At 42.6% G+C, this 6,881-nt stretch overlaps 1 non-coding gene across 1 annotated transcript; it reads left to right on the top strand.

The window, feature by feature from the left end:
* The first annotated feature begins 6,327 nt into the window (after positions 1 to 6,327).
* On the top strand, positions 6,328 to 6,435 carry LOC130958559 (small nucleolar RNA R71). Its single transcript, XR_009077672.1, has one exon. It is a non-coding gene; the product is annotated as a small nucleolar RNA R71 (small nucleolar RNA).
* Positions 6,436 to 6,881: the final 446 nt, after the last annotated feature.

The raw sequence follows: 6,881 nt of genomic DNA, 5'->3' as shown, positions 1-6,881 counted from the left end.
TTGATTGTTGGTGCGCGAAATTGTGAACAATACTTTTTCACAACTCAAATAATCCCCGGTAATGGCTCCAAGAACTTGGTGGCTCAATACCATGGCATTACACAACTTCGCACAACTAACCAGCAAGTGCACTGGGTCGTCCAAGTAATAAACCTTACGTGAGTAAGGGTCGATCCCACGGAGATTGTTAGCATTGAAGCAAGCTATGGTCATCTTGTAAATCTTAGTCAGGCAAACTCAAATATATATGATGATGAACGAAAATAACATAGAAGATAAAGATAGTGATACTTATGTATATCATTGGTGTAAGAGCTTCAGACAAGTGTATGAAGATGCCTTCCCTTCCGTCTCTCTGCTTTCCCACTGTCTTCATCCAATCCTTTCTTACTCCTTTCCATGGCAAGCTTGTGTAGGGTCTCACTGTTGTCAGCAGCTACCTCCCATCCTCTCAGTGAAAGCGATTGCATATGTCCTGTCACGGCATAGCGGAATTCAGCTGTCGGTTCTCGTTCAGGCCGGAATAATATCCGTTGATACTTTTGCGTCTGTCACTAACGCCCTAGCCTGCTAGGAGTTTGAAGCACGTCACAGTCATTCAGTCATTGAATCCTACTCAGAATACCACAGACAAGGTTAGACCTTCCGGATTCTCTTGAATGCTGCCATCAGTTCTTGCCTATACCACGAAGACTCTGATCTCACGGAATGGCTGGCTCGTTTGTCAGGCGAGCACTCGGTTGTTAGGCGATCAACCATGCATCATGCAATCAGAAATCCAAGAGATATTCACCAAGCCTCGAATGCTTGTAGAACAAGAGTGGTTGTCAGTCACCTTGTTCATAGGTGAGAATGGTGATGGGCGTCAATCATCACCTTCATCATGTTGAAGAACAAGTGATATCTTGGTAAAAGAACAAGCGGAATTGAATGGAAGAACAATAGTAATTGCATTAATACTCGAGGTACAGCAGAGCTCCACACCTTAATCTATGGTGTGTAGAAACTCCACCGTTGAAAATACATAAGAACAAGGTCTAGGCATGGCCGAATGGCCAGCCCCCAAATGATCTAAGAACTAGATGTCCAAAGATGATCAAAGGATCAAAAACAATCCAAAGATTTTTTATACAGTAGTAAAAGGTCCTACTTATAAGAAACTAGTAGCCTAAGGTGTACAGAAATGAGTAAATGACATAAGAATCCTCTTCCGGGCCCACTTGGTGTGTGCTTGGGCTGAGCAATGAAGCAAATTTCGTGTAGAGACTCTTCTTGGAGTTAAACGCCAGCCTTGGTGCCAGTTTGGGCGTTTAACTCCCATTTGGGTGCCAGTTCCAGCGTTTAACGCTGGGATTTCTTGAGGTGACTTTGAACGCCGGTTTGGGCCATCAAATCTTGGGCAAAGTATGGACTATCATATATTGCTGGAAAGCCCAGGATGTCTACTTTCCAACGCCGTTGAGAGCGCGCCAATTGGGCTTCTGTAGCTCCAGAAAATCCGCTTCGAGTGCAGGGAGATCAGAATCCAACAGCATCTGCAGTCCTTTTTGGTCTCTGGATCAGATTTTTGCTCAGGTCCCTCAATTTCAGCCAGAAAATACCTGAAATCACAGAAAAACACACAAACTCATAGTAAAGTCCAGAAAAGTGAATTTTAACTAAAAACTAATAAAAATATACTAAAAACTAACTAGATCATATCAAAAACATACTAAAAACAATGCCAAAAAGTATACAAATCCTCCGCTCATCACAACACCAAACTTAAATTGTTGCTTGTCCCCAAGCAACTGAAAATCAAATAAGATAAAAAGGAAGAGAATATGCAATGAATTCCAAAAACATCTGTGAAGATCAGTATTAATTAGATGAGCGGGGCTTTTAACTTTTTGCCTCTGAACAGTTTTGGCATCTCAATCTATCCTTTGAAATTCAGAATGGTTGGCTTCTTTAGGAACTTAGAATCCAGATAGTGTTAATGATTCTCCTAGTAAAGTATGATGATTCTTGAACATAGCTATTTATTGAGTCTTGGCTGTGGCCCAAAGCACTCTGTCTTTCCAGTATTACCACCGGATACATACATGCCACAGACACATAATTGGGTGAACCTTTTCAGATTGTGACTTAGCTTTGCTAAAGTCCCCAATTAGAGGTGTCCAGGGTTCTTAAGCACACTCTTATTTGCCTTGGATCACAACTCTTATTATTATTATTTTTTTTTCGTTTTCTTTTTTTTCTCTTTTTTTTTCGGTTTTTTTTTTTTAATAGCAATGCTTTTTCTTGCTTCAAGAATCATTTTATTGATTTTTCAGATCCTCAATAACATGTCTCCTTTTTCATCATTCTTTCAAGAGCCAACATTCATGAACCACAAATTCAAGATACATATGCACTGTTTAAGCATACATTCAGAGAACAAAAATATTGCCACCACATCAAAATAATTAAACTATTATAAAATTCAAAATTCATGCAATTCTTCCTTTTTCAATTAAGCACATTTTATTCAAGAAAGGTGATGGATTCATAGGACATTCATAACTTTAAGGCATAGACACTAAGACACTAATGATCATAAGACACAAGCATGGATAACATAAAGCACTAAAATTCGAAAAACAAAGGAATAAAGAACAAGGAAATCAAGGAATGGGTCCACCTCAGTGATGGCGGCTCTTCCTTGCTTTTGAAGGTCCTATGGAGTGCTTGAGCTCCTCAATGTCTCTTCCTTGCCTTTGTTGCTCCTCTCTCATGATTCTTTGTTCTTCTCTAATTTCATGGAGGAGAATGGAGTGTTCTTGGTGCTCCACCCTTAGTTGTCCCATATTGGAACTCAACTCTCCTAGGGAGGTGTTTAGTTGCCCCCAATAGTCTTGTGGAGGAAAATTCATCCCTTGAGGAATCTCAGGGATCTCATGATGAGTGGGATCTCTTGTGTACTCCATCCTTTTCTTAGTGATGGGCTTGTCCTCATCAATGGTGATGTCTCCCTCTATGTCAACTCCCACTGAATAACAGAGGTGACAAATGAGGTGAGGAAAGGCTAACCTTGCCAAGGTAGAGGTCTTGTCCGCCACCCTATAGAGTTCTTGGGCTATAACCTCATGAACCTCTATTTCTTCTCCAATCATGATGCTATGGATCATGATAGCCCGGTCTATGGTAACTTCGGACCGGTTGCTAGTGGGAATGATTGAGCGTTGTATGAACTCTAACCATCCTCTAGCCACGGGTTTGAGGTCATGCCTTCTCAATTGCACCGGCTTTCCTCTTGAATCTTGCTTCCATTGTGCGCCCTCTTCACATATGACTGTGAGGACTTGGTCCAACCTTTGATCAAAGTTGACCCTTCTAGTGTAAGGATGCTCATCTCCTTGCATCATAGGCAAGTTGAACGCCACCCTCACACTTTCCGGACTAAAATCCAAGTATTTCCCCCGAACCATAGTAAGATAATTCTTTGGATCCGGGTTCACACTTTGGTCATGGTTCTTGGTGATCCATGCATTGGCATAGAACTCTTGAACCATCAAGATTCCGACTTGTTGAATGGGGTTGGTAAGTACTTCCCAACCTCTTCTTCGGATCTCATGGCGGATCTCCGGATATTCACCCTTTTTGAGTGAAAAGGGGACTTCGGGGATCACCTTCTTCAAGGCCACAACTTCATAGAAGTGGTCTTGATGCACCCTTGAGAGGAATCTATCCATCTCCCATGACTCGGAGGTGGAAGCCTTTGCCTTCCCTTTCCTCTTTCTAGAGGTTTCTCCGGCCTTGGATGCCATAAATGGTTATGGAAAAACGAAAAAGCAACGCTTTCACCACACCAAACTTAAAATGTTTGCTCGTCCTCGAGCAAAAGAAGAAAGAAGAGGGTAGAAGAAGAAGAAATGAGGAAGAGGGAGATGGTGGTGTATTCGGCCAAGAAGGGTAAGAAAGGGTGTTTAGGTTGTGTGAAAATGAAGGGGTAAAGAGGGGGATGAGGGTTCGGCCATTTGAGGGTGGGTTTGGGAGGGAAAGTGGTTTGAATTTGAAGGGTGAGGTTGGTGGGGTTTTATGAAGGATGGATGTGAGTGGTGAAGAGAAAGATGGGATTTGATAGGTGAGGGGTTTTTGGGGAAGAGGTGTTGAGGTGATTGGTGAATGGGGGAAGAAGAGAGAGAGTGATGGTAGGGTCCTGTGGGGTCCACAGATCCTGTAGTGTCAAGGAAAAGGCATCCTTGCACCAAATGGCATCAAAATCCACGTTTTGAGCCTTTTCTGGCGTTAAACGCCGGGCTGGTGCCCATTCCTGGCGTTTAACGCCAGGTTTTTGCCCTTTACTGGCGTTTAACGCCAGTCTGGTGCTCCTTTCTGGCGTTAAACGCCCAGAATGGTGCCAGACTGGGCGTTAAACGCCCAACAGCTAGCATTACTGGCGTTTGAACGCCAGCTTCTTCTTCTCAAGGGTGTGCTATTTTTCTTCCTGTTTTTCATTCTGTTTTTGCTTTTTTTCATTGTTTTTGTGACTTCTTATGATCATCAACCTACAAAAAAGATAAAATAACAAAAGAAAATAGTTAACTATAAAACATTGGGTTGCCTCCCAACAAGCGCTTCTTTAATGTCATTAGCTTGACAGAGGACTCTCATGGAGCCTCAGAAATGCTCAGAACCGTGTTGGAACTTCCCAACACCAAACTTAGAGTTTGAATGTGGGGGTTCAACACCAAACTTAGAGTTTGATTGTGGCCTCCCAACACCAAACTTAGAGTCTGACTGTGGGGGCTCTGTTTGGCTCTGTTTTGAGAGAAGCTCTTCATGCTTCTTCTCCATGATGACAGAGGGATATCCTTGGGCCTTAAACACCAAGGATTCTTCATTCACTTGAATGATCAACTCTCCTCTATCAACATCAATCACAGCCTTTGCTGTGGCTAGGAAGGGTCTGCCAAGGATGATGGATTCATCCATGCACTTCCCAGTCTCTAGGACTATGAAATCAGTAGGAATGTAATGGTCTTCAACCTTAACCAGAACGTCCTCTACAAGTCCATAGGCTTGTTTTCTTGAGTTGTCTGCCATCTCTAGTGAGATTTTTGCAGCTTGCACCTCAAAGATCCCTAATTTCTCCATTACAGAGAGGGGCATGAGGTTTACACTTGACCCCAAGTCACACAAGGCCTTCTTGAAGGTCATGGTGCCTATGGTACAAGGTATAGAAAACTTCCCAGGATCCTGCCTCTTTTGAGGCAATTGCTGCCTAGACAAGTTATCCAGTTCTTTGGTGAGCAAAGGGGGTTCATCCTCCCAAGTCTCATTTCCAAATAACCTGTCATTTAGCTTCATGATTGCTCCAAGGTATTTAGCAACTTGCTCTTCAGTGACATACTCATCCTCTTCAGAGGAAGAATACTCATCAGAGCTCATGAAAGGCAGTAGTAAGTCCAAGGGAATCTCTATGGTCTCAGTTTGAGCCTCAGATTCCCAAGGTTCCTCATTGGGGAACTCATTGGAGGCTAGTGGACGTCCAGTGAGGCCTTCCTCAGTGGCGTTCACTGCCTCTTCTTCCTCCCAGAATTCGGCCATATTTATGGCTTTGCACTCTCCTTTTGGATTTTCTTCAGTGTTACTTGGGAGAGTGCTTGGGGGAAGTTCAGTAATTTTCTTGCTCAGCTGACCCACTTGTCCTTCCAAATTCCTAATGGAGGATCTAGTTTCAGTCATGAAACTTTGAGTGGTTTTGATTAGATCAGAGACCATGGTTGCTAAGTCAGAGGTATTCTGCTTAGAGCTCTCTGTCTGTTGCTGAGAAGATGATGGAAAAGGTTTACCATTGTTAAACCTGTTTCTTCCACCATTAGTATTGAAACCTTGTTGAGGTCTCTCTTGATTCTTCCATGAGAGATTTGGGTGATTTCTCCATGAAGAATTATAGGTGTTACCATAGGGTTCTCCCAGGTAATTTACCTCTTCCATTGAAGGGTTCTCAGGATCATAAGCTTCTTCCTCAGATGAAGCATCCTTAGTACTGTTTGGTGCATTTTGCATTCCAGACAGACTTTGAGAAATCAGATTGACTTGTTGAGTCAATATTTTATTCTGAGCCAAAATGGCATTCAGAGTGTCAATTTCAAGAACTCCTTTCTTCTGACTAGTCCCATTGTTCACAGGATTCCTTTCAGAAGTGTACATGAATTGGTTATTTGCAACCATTTCAATCAGTTCTTGAGCTTCAGTAGGCGTCTTCTTCAGATGAAGAGATCCTCCAGCAGAGCTATCCAAAGACATCTTGGATAGTTCAGAGAGACCATCATAGAAAATACCTATGATGCTCCATTCAGAAAGCATGTCAGAGGGACATTTTCTGATTAACTGTTTGTATCTTTCCCAAGCTTCATAGAGGGATTCTCCATCCTTCTGTCTGAAGGTTTGGACTTCCACTCTAAGCTTACTCCATCTTTGTGGTGGAAAGAACTTTGCCAAGAAGGCATTGACTAGCTTTTCCCAAGAGTCCAGGCTTTCTTTAGGTTGAGAGTCCAACCATATCCTAGCTCTGTCTCTTACAGCAAAAGGGAATAGCATCAGTCTATAGACCTCAGGGTTAACCCCATTAGTCTTGACTGTGTCACAGATTTGCAAGAACTCAGCTAAAAACTGATGAGGATCTTCCATTGGAAGTCCATGAAACTTGCAATTCTGTTGCATTAGAGAAACTAATTGAGGCTTAAGCTCAAAGTTGTTTGCTCCAATGGCAGGGATAGAGATGCTTCTCCCATAGAAATCAGGAGTAGGTGCAGTAAAGTCACCAAGCACCTTCCTTGCATTGTTGGCATTGTTGTTGTTTTCGGCTGCCATTTGTTCTTCTTCCTTGAAGAATTCGGTCAGGTGCTCTGAAG

This window comes from Arachis stenosperma, chromosome 10 (assembly GCF_014773155.1).
Source record: "Arachis stenosperma cultivar V10309 chromosome 10, arast.V10309.gnm1.PFL2, whole genome shotgun sequence".
NCBI lineage: Eukaryota > Viridiplantae > Streptophyta > Magnoliopsida > Fabales > Fabaceae > Arachis > Arachis stenosperma.
The sequence above is the reverse complement of the archived record's forward strand: the minus strand, read 5'-3'. Positions and strand labels throughout refer to the sequence as shown.